This window comes from Enhydra lutris, unplaced genomic scaffold, assembly GCF_002288905.1.
Source record: "Enhydra lutris kenyoni isolate GAN:26980312 unplaced genomic scaffold, ASM228890v2 scaffoldscaffold31, whole genome shotgun sequence".
Lineage (NCBI taxonomy): Eukaryota > Metazoa > Chordata > Mammalia > Carnivora > Mustelidae > Enhydra > Enhydra lutris.
In genome coordinates, this window is record NW_019154115.1 from 3,557,103 (window position 1) to 3,571,390 (window position 14,288).

The 14,288-nt window shown below is 47.5% G+C and overlaps 1 protein-coding gene across 1 annotated transcript in view; it reads right to left on the reverse strand.

Annotated features, from left to right (window-relative positions):
* LOC111153250 (CD276 molecule) overlaps window positions 1–984 on the reverse strand; it is a 29,622-nt gene extending 28,638 nt beyond the window's left edge. Inside the window, exon 1 of the mRNA XM_022512157.1 lies at window positions 928–984. The gene's annotated coding sequence lies outside the window, so the exon portion shown is untranslated. The remainder of the gene's footprint in view (window positions 1–927) is intronic.
* Between the last annotated feature and the right edge of the window lie 13,304 nt (window positions 985–14,288).

The following is a 14,288-nucleotide window of genomic DNA, read 5'->3' on the forward strand; positions in this document are numbered from 1 at the left end:
ACTACCATTTGCCTAAGGTTTTCCCCCAGTGATAGATCCATCCATTTCTGAGTCATCTGTCACGCATTTCTCATTAGGGCAGGTCTGGCTTAGAAATAAATCCCCTTTTCTGGCAGTTTGCTGCCTTAGGCCACCAAACCTGCCAACTCCCGGGTTAAACAGCATTCTGAGGGCCTTGGGACACTGAGGTTCAACTCCCTCCCCTCTAGTGTGTCCCCACCTTCGGGACACCAAGTTTCCTACCTCCTCTCTGTCCTACCACCCCCACCATCTCTTGGAGAATTTCAGAGCCCAAATCGCTCCATCCTGCTCCTGCGTGTTCGCCCCCCACCCCCAACACCTATTCACCCCTTCCCCCAGGTCAGCTGTCCCTACCTGTTTTTTTCAGAATCTGTCCCCCTCCCGCCCACTGCTGCCCGCGTAAGTCCTCCCTTCAGGGCCAAGAAGAGTGGGTTCCCTTTCCCAACCCTCCCCCGCACCTCTCCCTCCTCGGAGCTGGGACTCAGGGTGTTTTCCTCTGCAGGGCCCTCTGGAGGGGCCGGAAGACCCTGCTTCCCCGCTAACCCCGGCTGGCTTCGTTGAGCTTTCCAGAATCATCAACACAGTGACAGATCTGCCCCCACGCCCCTGCACGCCCAGGGCCCGGGTAAGCATAAGCACCCACCAGCCTCCTCCAGGACCTCCCAGGCAAGGGCAGGTCCCACTGTCCCCCAGCCCCCTCGGCGACAAGCTTAGGGCGGGGTTGGATTGTGGCGGCCCCCGCTGCCTCGGGGCCCAGAGCCCGGCTACGCCGCGGACCCGGGGAGTGGGCCGGGCGCGGGCGCCCTGCAAGGGAGGGCACAGCACGCGGTCCGGCTGCCCGGCACCGCTCGGCCGCAGACAAAGGCCGCCCCCACCCTCGCGGGCCCGCGCCACGCAAGCACTCACCGCGCCGCGGCCGGCTCTTGGGACGCGGGGACGCGGCGGAGAGTTGTCTAGCCGCCGCCGCCGCGAGGCCGGGCTTGAGTGGGGGTCGGGGGCGGCCCGGAGAGGCCGAGGGGAGGGGAGGGGCGGGGCGGGCTGGAGGAAGCCGCGGGCCCGGAAAGGCAGCCCGGGTGCGCCCCAGAGGCGGGATTGGCCCCGCGGCGGCTGTCCGGGGCAGAGGCCTGAGCCCGCCCGCTGGGCAGGGCATCGGCCCGGACCCCGCCCCTGACCCCAGACCAGATTCTGGACTCGGGCCAGGGGGCGCTGGTCTGCCCGTGCCCCTCCCCCTCCCCGTTCCCACACTCTCAAGATCCGACGTTTATATTCTGCGAGAGGGGACAGGTGACTGCCCGCTGACCACCCCACCCTCCAGGCGGCTGGCCGCAGAGCCGGATCTCGAATCCCGGATCCCACGAGCCGACCCCAGTCCTGTGTTCTCCCTCCGCCCGGGGCTGGTACCGCGGCCTGGAAAGGATTAAGTGGACTGCGAGGAATTAAGAGCTGCAGGGAGCTCTCTATAAATACAGTGTCGTGGGCGCCTAAGCCAACCGCAGGGTAATTTCCACTGAGCTGGTTTTCCTCTTTTCCTCCCACCCACGGCCACCCGACCAGCCCTGCCCCCAGCCCCAGGCCAGGTTCCAACAGGGGGAGCAGCTCTGATCCCCGTGTCTGGGCTCTGTCCTTAGAGGCCCCAGCTCCAGCCTGGGAGGAGATTGGGGGCGGGGCGGGGGGGGGGCGGCGTTAGGCGCTTACCTTTCTTTGCACATCCAGTCCGTGCACCTGCTCTCCGACCTGTTCTTCATCAGTTACAGACAGGAACAGCTCAAGCGTTGCAAGACTTCTGGGGGCCAGGATCTAGACTCGGAGCTTTCCCTGCTGGGACCCCTTTAGAGCCTCACTACAGTCCCACCAGATAGATAATATTAGCCCCGTTTTACAGGTGAGAAACCTGAGGCTGGATGGAAGGATTCGAACCTCGTGCTTTTGCCAGGCTCACCACCAAGTGGCAACAGAGAAGGAGGAGGGGGCTCAGGAAATAGAATGAATGCATGCGCATCTCTGTAAGGTGTAAGAACTTGTAAGTTCTCTACTATTTTATCTCATTTAATATTCACAACTCAGTGAGTGGAATGCCATGATTATCCTCATTTGACAAATAAAAGAAATTGAGACATAGATTAATAAATTACTAAAGGATAAAAGTAGTAATTGGAGGAACAAGATTTGCCCCCTTGAATTTAAGTGCCGAATGCAAATTTAATTCTGTGCCTCTGTGTGTGTGTGTGTGTCAGTGGTGCATGGGTATGGACGTTTGTGTGAGCAACTCTGTATTTGAATCTACGTGCACATGTGTTTCTGAATTTAAGTTTGTTAGCGGCTATGTCTACGTAACTGCTTCTAGGGATGGGAGCAGAGAACAGGGGTTCAAGGCCCGACCATCTGGCTTGGAGGTCATGAGCTTCTCCACCAATGCGTACTGCTCCCCCGTCCTATCAGGTCCTGTTCCAGGCTGGGCCTGACTTCATAGATCGCAGGATGAGCAGCCCCCACCAGGCCCCACAACCTGGGGAGAAATATTTGAGGAAGAGGTGTCCTTAGGCTGAGAGAGCCAGGATCCCTCCAGCAGGACCCTGGAGGTGGCATAGAACTAATCTGGAAGAATGGACTCTCCTTCCCTCCACCAAGAGTCAATCCTGTGCCTTGTGCCCTGCAGTGGTGACACAGGTCATATCCCAGAGGACTTATAGTGTGGAAGCAGAGGCTTGACTCAGCCATGATGGACAAGGAAGGAATAGCACAGGACAGTTTATATTGGTGTGTGTGGGGAGAGATATTTTTTCATAATTGCTTAAGAGAACAGGTCAGGAGGAAAGGAAGTGAGTATTGCCTCACATTTCTGGAAGCAGTGGCTTGAGAGGGTGCTGATCCCCCTGATAGGATAAACAGCTAGGGCAGGGAATAGATAGAGTGTCTGGGATGGGCTCAGCTGAGACTCAGACACCTGCCTTGAACACAAGCAGCTGGAGTGACTGTCCCTAATATACAGGAATCTCCACATCACAGAGGATGTTTTTCTATGCCTAGTCAAAAATACATCATTTCCCAGGCTCCCTTGCAGCTAGAAGTGATCACGTGATCCACTGTGGCCAATGAGATGGAAGTGAAACTTGCAGGTTGGGGCTTTGAGAAAAACATGTTAAAGGAATGGGCTTATGCAACGGAAGACAGCTTGGTGGTTCCTCAAAAAATTAAAAATAGAATCACTATGGGATCCAACAATCCCACTTCTGAGAATAAACCCAAGAGATTGAAAGCACAGTCTCAAAGAGATGTTTGTATGCTCTCGTCCATAGCAGCTTTGTTCACAATGACCAAAAAGTAGAAAAAACCCAAGTGGCCATCAGTAGATGAATGGATAAATAAAATGTGGTAATACATATAATGGAACATTATTCAGCCTTAAAAGGTAAGGAAATTCGGACACATGCTATGCAATGGATGAATCTCAAGGACAAGATGCTAAGTGAACTAAGCCAGTCTGAAAAAGACAAGTACTGTATGATTCCACTTACGTAAGGTCCCCAGAGCAATCAAATTCCTAGCGACAGAGAGGAGAAGTGTGGTTGCCAGGGCCTGGAGGAGGAGGGGATGGGGCGGGGGTGGGGGGTTGCTGTTAAGTGGATATGGAGTTTGTTTCATGAGATGGGAAAAGTTCTGGAGATGGGTTACACAACAGTCTGAATGTATGGAACGCTACTGAACTGTGCCCTTAGAAATGGTTAAGATGGTAAATTCTATCGTGTCTGTATTTTACCACAATTAAACATTTTTCAGAGTAACAATAAGGAGCGGGCCTAGCTGGCATGTGCCTTCGCCTTTTGCTCTTCTTTTTCTTTGTGCTAGAAATGCAGACACACAACCGGTTGTACAGCAGTCATCCTGAAGCTCTGGGGACAAAAGCTAAGGGTCGCTGAGGAGAAAGTCAGACGCAGTCTGGTTCCGAAGGCATCGTGCAGCTGCCTCCCGGACCCAGGATTGCTTCCAGCCCTTGGCCTCACCCCCAGAGTTGCCATTGCTCATTCAGGATTGATGAGAGATTGAACAGTGACCCTTGAGAGTCTCATCCTCCCCAGGCTCGCTGTAAGGAGCATCAGACCATCATTCTAGCAAAGGGAGGCCGTGTGCTGACCCTCCTATTACTTTTCCTGGAACAGAATTTCTGAGATGCCAATAAAATTCAAAGACATCTTTCTTTAGCCTCCTTAACATACAAAAGGACAAGTATTTTCCTCATCTATTTGAATACCCTTAAATCAAGCAAACTGAATTCCTTAACCTAGCTTTAAGTGAGGGGGGCGGTGTGAGGTTGGGCTCCTTAGAGCAGCTAAGCAGCCCATCTTTCAGAAAGCAGCTCCAAGACGTTGGCAGGCTTCACCTAAGAACAATACCCAGAACTCTTCATTTCCCTAAGAAAGAAAAATCAAGTATTGGCTGTGCTGGGGGCCAAAGGCCCCCTTAGGGCATTTTTTCCAAGTTCCCCGTGACACCAGTATCTTGACCTTGGCCTCCCCTTACACAGGCTGCACTTTACCTCCAAACTTGTTTGCATTTTCAGGTCTGAAACTACAGTTTCAGTCCTTGATGTTTTGGCAAAGGCCACCACCCCACCCAGCCCCACCCACTCAATTAGAGTGCAGAAGGCTGCCATTTGGGGCCGCCAGCCAGCCCAGACTGTCTAAGGCAACCAAGTTTCCCCTAAATAACCGGATCCAGTGTAGGGTTGAATATAGAGCATAGTGACCAGGGCACGTTCCTGCTTTCTGCTTTCTTATTCCTGACACTTGAGTGTTAGACTTTAGGTGTCTAGATCCAAATACTTCCAGCTGGAAGCATCTGGGGGGCAAAAGAGCAGGAGCAGCCTGGAAAAAAGAGCAGAACTGATCCGTCAAGAACACCTTAACACCCCCACCCCATCCAACACATACACTGAAAAATAACAAAACATCTTCTAACAAGGCTTGTATGACCAGCTGTCCCCATCTGGCCCACTGTCCCCTCTTCTTCCCTGGCCACCCTCTCCAGTATCTGTCCTCCCCTGTCCTGGGTGGTAGCTTTCACCCTCCTCCCGCTGCTCTCCTCTTCCTTCTCCAGCCCACGCTTCCTGCGCTCGGGATACCAGGAATCCATCTTGGAGTCTGTCCTTGTGCTGGAGGGTCAGGGTGGTTCTCCAAGCCGGAGGGCCGGGATGGAGTTAAGAAAGAAAACAACAAAAGTAAAAGAGCACTGTGGTGCCAGGAGACGTTTTTCCCTCATACTGGGAGTTGTTTTGGTTTTTCTGATTTTTTTTTTTTCTGATGACTTCTAGTCACGTGCTAATAACCCAGTTATCAGCACTTGCACAACCCTAAGAATGAGGGCCTCCTTCAGTGTTGCATCACAAGGGCCTCATTTATGTCCCCTGGCCCTGGTCCTGCTCCTAGGTTTGGCCTATGACAGGCTCAGAGAAAAGAGCACAGAACAGAACAAGTTAAGGGTTCCAGCGAGAGGGATAAGACCAAGAGCCCCAGGCTTGGAGAACAAGGGTCCCCTCAGGAGAAGCCAGCAGGGGAGACCTTCCTAGGGAAGACAGGGGATAAACCATTTGAAATCCAGAAATCCTAGTCTCAATCCAGGTGCTAAATCTCAAATCCTAGTATTGCTTTTTGAGTTACGGGGACTCATGAGGGTCATGTGGTTTTAGCTGGGCTTGAGGTACGTGCTTGGACATCTTCAGGACATCCGACCACGGTCCCAGCCCTGGTGCCGGCACAAGGGAAAGCTAAGCTGTCCCAATAGTGAGAATGGTTTATTATTCACCTGTCAGTTTTTTGTTTTTTGTTTTGTTTTGTTTTGTTTTTTTCTTGAGAGAGCGAGAGAGAAAGCATGCAAGCAGGAGGTGGGGGCAGAGGGAAAGGGAGAGAGAGAGAGTCTTCTTCTTCTTCTTTTTTTAAGATTCTATTTCTTTATTTGAGAGCAAATGAGCATATGAGTGGAGGGAGGGGCAGAGGAACAAGCAGATTCCTGGCTCAGCGGGAACCCTGATGCCAGGCTGCATCCCAGGACCTGAGATCACAGCCTGAGCAGAAGGCAGACGCTTAACCAACTGACTGACCCACCCAGGCACCCCAAGGGAGAGAGGATCTTAAGCAGGCTCCAGGCCCTGTGTAGAGCCTAAAACACACCTCGATCTCATGACACTGAGATCATGACCTGAGCCGAAACCAAGAGTCAGACACTTAACCAAATCAAGCACCCCGGCCAAATCCTCATTTCCGAGGCGGGATGACTGACTGCCAATCCCAGCCCCTTTCTCTTGCTGGCTTCCCTCAGCCCACTCTGCCTCTCATGTGGAGACATGCGGGGGGTGATGGAACTTGTCCTTCCCGGACCATGCCTTGTGTGTGGATCAGTGGCCCCTCAGGTCACTGACCCTGGAGAGAATCCCAGTCTGAGGTAGGCAGGCTATATGAGCTCCAGCGTCCGGCCAGCCCTCTGACAGTTTCCCTCCCACCCTGCTTCTGTCACCAGAAGTGGGCTCTCTCCCCACTGGCTCCATCCCCAAGGACACGCACTCTATCCAACGTGGGGATTATTTCTTATTGGCATAACTGTTTTTTCCACTTTTGTGGTTAGCAGTTGCTAATGAATACAATCTTGCGATTGTTTTCTTAAAACAGGATTTTCAGCACAATAACATATTTGGCATCTCTTCTTCTTTCCTCGTTTCCCATGATGAGATCATCGCAAATACAACTTCTAAAGAAATCTCTACAACCAGGCTTTCCGAGGAAACCCGACACCCCCACAGACAAACCCGTGATGGGCCTTGGGTTTCCAACCAGGGCCTTGAGCAGCGTCAGACTTTATCCACTCAGGGAGGCATGGCCACCTCTGAGGAATGATCCCAGCCACCCCTGGGGTGTTTCCACTCACCCTAGAAATCCCCTGTTCCATTCTGTTGGAGTCAGCATTGCTGTCAAAATGTCCTCCCACTTCATCAATCTTCACACCCTCCACACGTCTGTAAATATTCACACAGCTCAGTTCCCTCCCCTCAGGGACAGGGAGTCGACCAGACGTTGGCCTCTCAAACTGGACAAATACGCTTACTTCCCGTTTCCTTCAAGAAACATGCACCAACTTCAACTCTGGTTGGTTTTGACATGTGCTGCCCAGTGTTCTCTGCTTGTCCCATGTAATTTCAAGGGTTCCTCAGGGCAGGCCCCCAGCTTGATCTCCTCAGGTTCCTCAGCCAGGTTCCCCCCACCCCCCATACCTCCTAATGTTGTAGCTGGCAGAAACTTTGAACTCTGGAGTGAATGCCTCAACCCAGACCAGAGGAAGTGAGGTGTAGACGGGACAGTGGGCTGGAAACCAGGACATCAGGGCTTTCCTCCCAGCCCTGACAAGGATGGTGCATGGGAGGAAGAGAATGGGTTAGCTGTTATGGAAAAGGAGCTGCCTCCTTTTCTTCTGAAAGAGTCCTGCCCAATGTCCCCAAGGACCTACTGAGTCAGTGACTGTTTCTCCCAGAGAGCACCTGAAGGATTTCCCCCCCGGGGCCCTGAAGCAGGCAGGACTAATGAAGCAGGCTAGCACACTCACAGGCAGTCTGCAAAGTTGGGAAGGGACTAACAGATTGCCTCCAACCTCCCCACCCTTTTGCAAGTTGTCCCTACTGTGGTTGACAGATGCACTTGCTACCCTGAGCCCCCTCCTGGTGATGTGTCAAAATGCAGCTGGAGAGGGCCTCCGTTCTCACTCCAACCTGGCTCTCCAAGGGTGATGCCCTTCAATGCCAGTCTCAGGTTGGAGGAGGAAGTGGGAGGGCAGGGGAGGAGGAAGCACTGTGGGCTGGGGCTGTGGAAGTTTAGGAAGGGTGCCCAGAGGAGATGGGCTTCTAGATGACCTCGAAGAATGGGAAAAATTTGATAAGTGAATAGCATCAGAGTCCTGCCGAGGTCTGGCACTTGTCTAAGACATTCCAGGGGTTGGGAAGACTCTGATCTGATTATCCTGGTGGAGTGCCTCTTGGGTCTGAGACCAGAAAGGGGTCAGGTGGTGGGGGCAGAAGGGGAAAGCCACCCTCGAGAAGAGCAGAGCTGTAAGGGGAGAAAGAGCAAGTGGCCCACGTGCGAAGAGCAGAGCTGTAAGGGGAGAAAGAGCAAGTGGCCCACGTGCTCTGCCTGCCCCTGATGCTGTGGGTGAGATGGGGTGCTCCTATGGAGGCCACCCCCCTCTTGCATACTCTCCTCTCCTTGAGGACATCATCAGTCACTTTCTTTCTCTTGCATCATCAATCCTTTCACTCTCCCCTGATACGTTCTGTTTCTTTCTTGAAACACTTTCAACTTCTAGAATGTTCCCCTCTTTTTCTTTTCTTCTCCTTTCACTGGTTGCTCCTTCTAATCTCCCGGGCTGGTCCTTCTCTTCTGGCCAACCCCTTCATATTGGGGACCAACAGGACTGAGTACTCAGAACTCTTTTCTTCTGGCTCAGTGCCCACTCCCTTGGTCATCTCATCCTCCAATGGCTTTAAATATTATCTGTGTGCTGACAACTCTCAAATTTAAATCTCCAGCTTGGAATGTGTCCCTGAATTCTGTATATCTGACTGCCTACTCAGCATCTCCACTTGTCTCCAATCAAACTTATAATTTCCACCCCCCATTATGGAAATAAAACCAAGAAAAAAAACCAAACCCTTTTCTCCTACAGCCTTTTCATCTCAGGTAATGACAACTCTATTCTTCAATAGCTAGGGCCAAAAACCTGGCAGTCATCCTTGATTTTCCTCTTTCTTGCAAACCCTACATTGGCAATCCTACTATAACTACTTTCAAAATATATTCAGAACCAGATGACCTCGTCCCACCTCCCCGGATCCAAGCCATCTTCGTCACATTCTTGTATTTCAATAGCATCCTAATCTGTCTCTTTGCTTCCTTTTCAGTCTATAGTTTATTGTCTACACAACAGCTAGAGTGATCCTTTTACATATAAGCAAACTTTCAGATTTCTTTCCAAACTTTCAAACTTTCCAGATTTCTCCAAGGTAAAAACGAGTCCTTAAATTGGTTTACAAAGCCCTGTATGACCTGGCCCCCTGCTATTTCTATGATCTCATCTGCCACTCTTCTCCTTGCTTCCTCTTCCTGCTCCCTTCCTTGTTCTTTGAGTACACCAGGCACATTTGCTTCAGGACCTCTGCATGTGCTATTCCCCTTGACTAGGACACTCTTCCTCGAGGTGTCCATACAGCTTATTCCCTTACTTTTTTCAGGTCTCTGTTCAGATGTTACCTTACCATGGAAGGCTTCCCTGACCACCCTATATAAAATGATACTCACCTAGTGTCCATCCCCAATCATCTCCAAATCCTTCATTCTGCTTCATTCCCCACCCCCCTTAGAATTTATTAACCTTCTGACTATATTACTTGCTTATGTGTTTATTTTCTGTATCCCTCCATAGAATATAATTTCCATAAGAGTCAAGGCTTTGTTTTTGTTCAGGATGTATTCCCCCTAGAATTCTGCCTGGCACATTGTAGGTGTTCAACTATAGTTCGTTGAATAAGTTGTTCCATCCGTCTGAATGGAAGGACCAGTAGTTCAAGAACACAAGGATGAAAAAAGGTTGCAATGCTTTCTTCAAGATATGAGAGACCTTGGGGTGCCTGGGTGGCTCAGTGGGTTAAACCTCTGCCCTTAGTTCAGGTCATGATCTCAGGATCCTGGGATCAAGCCCCACATCGGGCTCTCTGCTCAGTGGGGAGCCCGTTTCTCCCTCTCTCTGCCTGCCTCTCTGCCTACTTGTTATCTCTCTCTCTCTCTCTCTGTCAAATAAATAAATAAATAAAATTTAAAAAAAAAAAAAAGATATGAGATACCTGAACTTATGTGCTTATGGAAAGGTACCAAGAGAGGAAGAAGACAAATTGCATGGGAGAGAAGGGGTATGATATAGTCTACATAAAGATCTTTAAGAAAGCAGAAAGGGACGGGATTCAAAGCCTGGGCAGCCACTCCTTCCTTGGGCTGAAAGGAAAGACACTGGAATAATAAGGATGAGAGATGGGAAATCGGTGATGGCCCTCAGTTTTCTCCCACAGAACATTTGCTGAGTGCTTGAGTGGCACAGGAAGCTGGGGGCAGATGAGGAGGGTGTAGAATAACAGTGAAATTTCCCCACAGACTCACAGTGCTTAGTAGACAAAAGTCCTGCTAGAGGAAGGGGGGTTTTGTCATACATATAGCTCTCTTAGTTATTTGCAAAATTTTGATGCTGTGTTGATTGAGAGGCTAAGGAGCTAATTTCAAGCCTCTGAAAGGCATAAATGAATTTCCCAGGGTGTCTCATGGCCAAGGAGGTAGGGACTAGCAAAACTACAACCCCACCCCAATGCAGTTCATTTTCTAATCATATTGTTATGATTGACCCCTTATCTTATCTGCCCAATAAAGGAAGGGTAAAACCTCTCTGGGGAAAATATCATCATCTTCAGTCTCAGTTCATGTATATACAATCTCTGGCTTACAATAAATAATTATAAGGCATGTGAAAGGGCAGGAAAATGTGATCACACATTCTCAGGAGAAGAAAAATTAGTAATAGAAGAAGACCCACAGATGTCCCAGATTTTGTGGTTAGCAGACAAGACATTGTATCTTATTTTGCAGACAAGACGCTTCAATAACTATTACAAATATGTCAAAGAGAAAAATGTGAAGTATGACAAAATTGTTAAAGCGAAAACTTCAGTAGAGAATTGTAACCTATAAAACTATCAAACAGACCTTCTGGAACTACAAAATGCAGTATCTGTAATTACAAATTCACTGGATGGATTTAAGAGCAACAAACAGCATTAGTGAACTCAAATATCAATATAAATGACCCAAACTGAAGCCCACAGAGAAAAAAGAATGGACAGAGCACAAAAGACATGTTAGGACACAATCAAAAGCTTAAATGTATGTGCAACTGGAGTCCCAGAGGAGAGGAGAGGGAGAATAAAACAGAAGTAAAATTGGAAGAGAAAGACCAAAAACTTTCCAAAAGTGATCAGAGATATCAATGTAAAGATTCAAGATGTTTGTTGAAGCCCAAGCAAAATAAATACAAGGGAAGCTCCGTCTAAGTACTTAATAGTCAAATAGCTGAAAACCAAAGCTAAGTAGCAAACTTTAAAAGCAACCAGAGAATGAAAACACATTACTTTCAAAGCAGCAACAGTAAGATTTGATGATTTTGTACCCAAACTATAAAACCAAAAGGAAATGGAACAACTTTAGGGTGCTGATGAAAACCTGCAAACATACAATTCTATCTCCAACAAAAAATCCTTCAAAATATGAAAGCAAAACAATGACATTTTCAGACCAAAAAAAAAAAAAAAAAAAAAAAGGAAAAAGAAAAAGAAAACCCCCAAACTGTAGCCAACATGATGTGCTGTTGGTGGAAAGATGGTCAAATCGATGGAATCAGACACAGACTCCAGAAATAGACCCACAAATATACAGTCAAATGACTTTTGATAAAAAGGTCAAAGTAACTCAGCAGGGAAAGAAAAATGTCCCCCAGAATGGTGCTGGAACAACTGGGTATCCATGTGGGAACTAAAAGACCTCAACCCCTACATTATTCTGTATGCAAAAACCTAGATTTGAGATGGATCATAAACTGGAACATAAGGGCTAAAATAATAAAGCTACTGAAAGCTGTAGGAGAATATCTTTGTGACTACTGAAAAAGCAAAGATTTCCTATGAGGCTCCAGAAAGTATAAGCCATAAAAGAAAAGACTGATAAATGGGACCTTATCAAAATGTAGAACTTCTGTTCATCAGAAAGCACCATCGAGAAAACAAATAGGCAAGCTACAGATTGAGAGTAAATATTCACAACACACATATCTGATGAAGGGCGTGTATCCACAACATATAAAGAGCTCTTGCGACTCAATGATAAAAATACAAACAACACAGTTTTTTTCAATGGGCAAAAAACAGACATTTCACAAAGGAAGGTATACCAATCACCACTAGCTGTATGACAAAAGTGTTTGAAATCATTAGTCATTGGAGAAATGCTAATTAAAGCAACAATTAAGTGGCAATCCAATAAAAGGACAGTAAGGAAATACATCCCTGTTATAATGGCTAAAGTGAAAAATATTTACAACACTGTATTTTTTATTTTTTTTAAAGATTTTTTATTTCTTTATTTAACAGAGAGATCACAAGTAGGCAGAAAGGCATGCAGAGAGAGAGGAGGAAGCAGGCTCCCTATGGAGAAGTGAGCCCTGTGTGGGGCTTGATCCCAGGACCCTGAGATCATGACCTGAGCTGAAGACAGAGGCTTAACCCACTGAGCCACACAGGCGCCCCTACAACACTTTATAATACGAAGTGTTATAGAAGATATAGAGGAACTAGAACTCTCACATATTGCTGGTAGAAGCATACGATTAAACTGCCACTGTGGGAACCTGGTAGTTTCTTAAAAAGTTAAACATACATCTATTTTATGACCAAACAATTCCATTCCTAGATGAATTAAAAACATATGTCCACAAAAATCCTTGTATAGGGGCACCTGGATGGCTGTCACCTAGCCTAATTTAATCTATCCTAACTGATAGAAGAAAGGGGTCCCAACATAACAGTATAATCTAAAATATATGGCAATGGTTTAGGAGCTGGTCACCAGGGAGCAAGGAAACTCTCAGCAGATGTTGGAGGGATAGCATTTTCTGTTATATAGTGGAAAATATTGAATAAAACTGTCATCTGCAATAACCTGGAAGGCATGTCTCATACCTAATAAACTTTTAATGCTAGAGGAAAGGAAGATAATAGTGAGCATGAATTTCTTATCTGAAATAAATTTCTTATTTGAAGGTAGCATTAAGTAACTGGCATATTTCCAAGCAGGAATGGAAGGGGATTGAGAGGGACCAGAAAACGGAGGTCTTGCACAGTTGGAAGTGACAGCTGTTTCTCAACTCTCACAAGTAAAAGGAAAAATGAGGAGGGCTTGGAAGGACAATGCTCCTTAAAATCTCAGACTTTTGACAAGGATCACATCAAATTTATGTCTGTTTCATCCATTGATGAAAACCTTTGCATGGCTAAAGATGGCTGAGAGTGAGGGTTCAACTAAAGGTGAAGTATCAGTAATCCCTTTTAATTCGACAAAATGGCCCTAAGAGACTAAGTGTGCAGCTCTTCCACAACAGCCGGATAAACTCAACACCTTACCTGCAATTATGCAAAAAAAAAAAAAAAAAAAAAAGGGTGGGGAAGAGGTTTAGCAAGAAATCTAGGAAATCCAAGAAATACACCTGGAAAATAGCAGATGAGTCCTATCAAACAACTGTGTTGTTTGTATTTTTATCATTGAGAACTTAGGAGAATGAAATAAATAAGAAGGCTACTAAGGTTTTAGAAAATATCCGCATGGCCGAAGAAGTTGTGAGCATAAAGTTTATGACCCTGTGAGCCTTAAAATGACTCTAGAGCCCCAGCCATCAATGCGCAGGAAATGTGCTGTTGTCTATGGCCAAAGAGGATGATGGAAAGCAAAGAATCTTCCAGAAGGTACAGCCAAGGGTTATGGAGAGCAAAGGACAAGGCAGCTACTTCCAGAGCAGGCAATCAGGGCAGAAGCAAGGAACTATACATTCCTGGGACAGAGAGTGTGGGTGACAGGATGGAATGTGAAAGGAATTAGAATATGTCACCCCAAAATATGCCACTTTAGCATAAGGATTATTTTGAGCTGAAGGCAATTGAGAAAAAGCAAATACAAGAAAATCTACCTATCCTTCTCCTATTTGCCTAAAAGCAGGACATAAATTCTCAAAGGTGTCCCTCCCTCCCTCTCTGCCAGGGAAAGTGAAAGTTAATCACCAAAGGTAACTTTAGACCCTATCAGCTTGGAGTCACTATAAGAATCTACATGCAAAGTTTACTATTAAACTAACCACTAGTTGCCCATGTATATATTTTTTAAAGATTTAATTTATTTATTTGACAGACAGAGATCACAAGTAGGCAGAGCAGCAGGCAGAGAGAGAGAGAGGAAGAAGCAGGCTCCCCGCTGAGCAGAGAGCCCAATGCAGGGCTCGATCCCAGGACCCTGGGATCATGACCCAAGCTGAAGGCAGAGGCTTCAACCCACCCAGCCACCCAGGCACCCCAAGTTGCCTATATATTTACTAACTATTAAACTAACCATTAGTTTCCCATATATTTACCTTCCCATATTTGCCACCCTTGG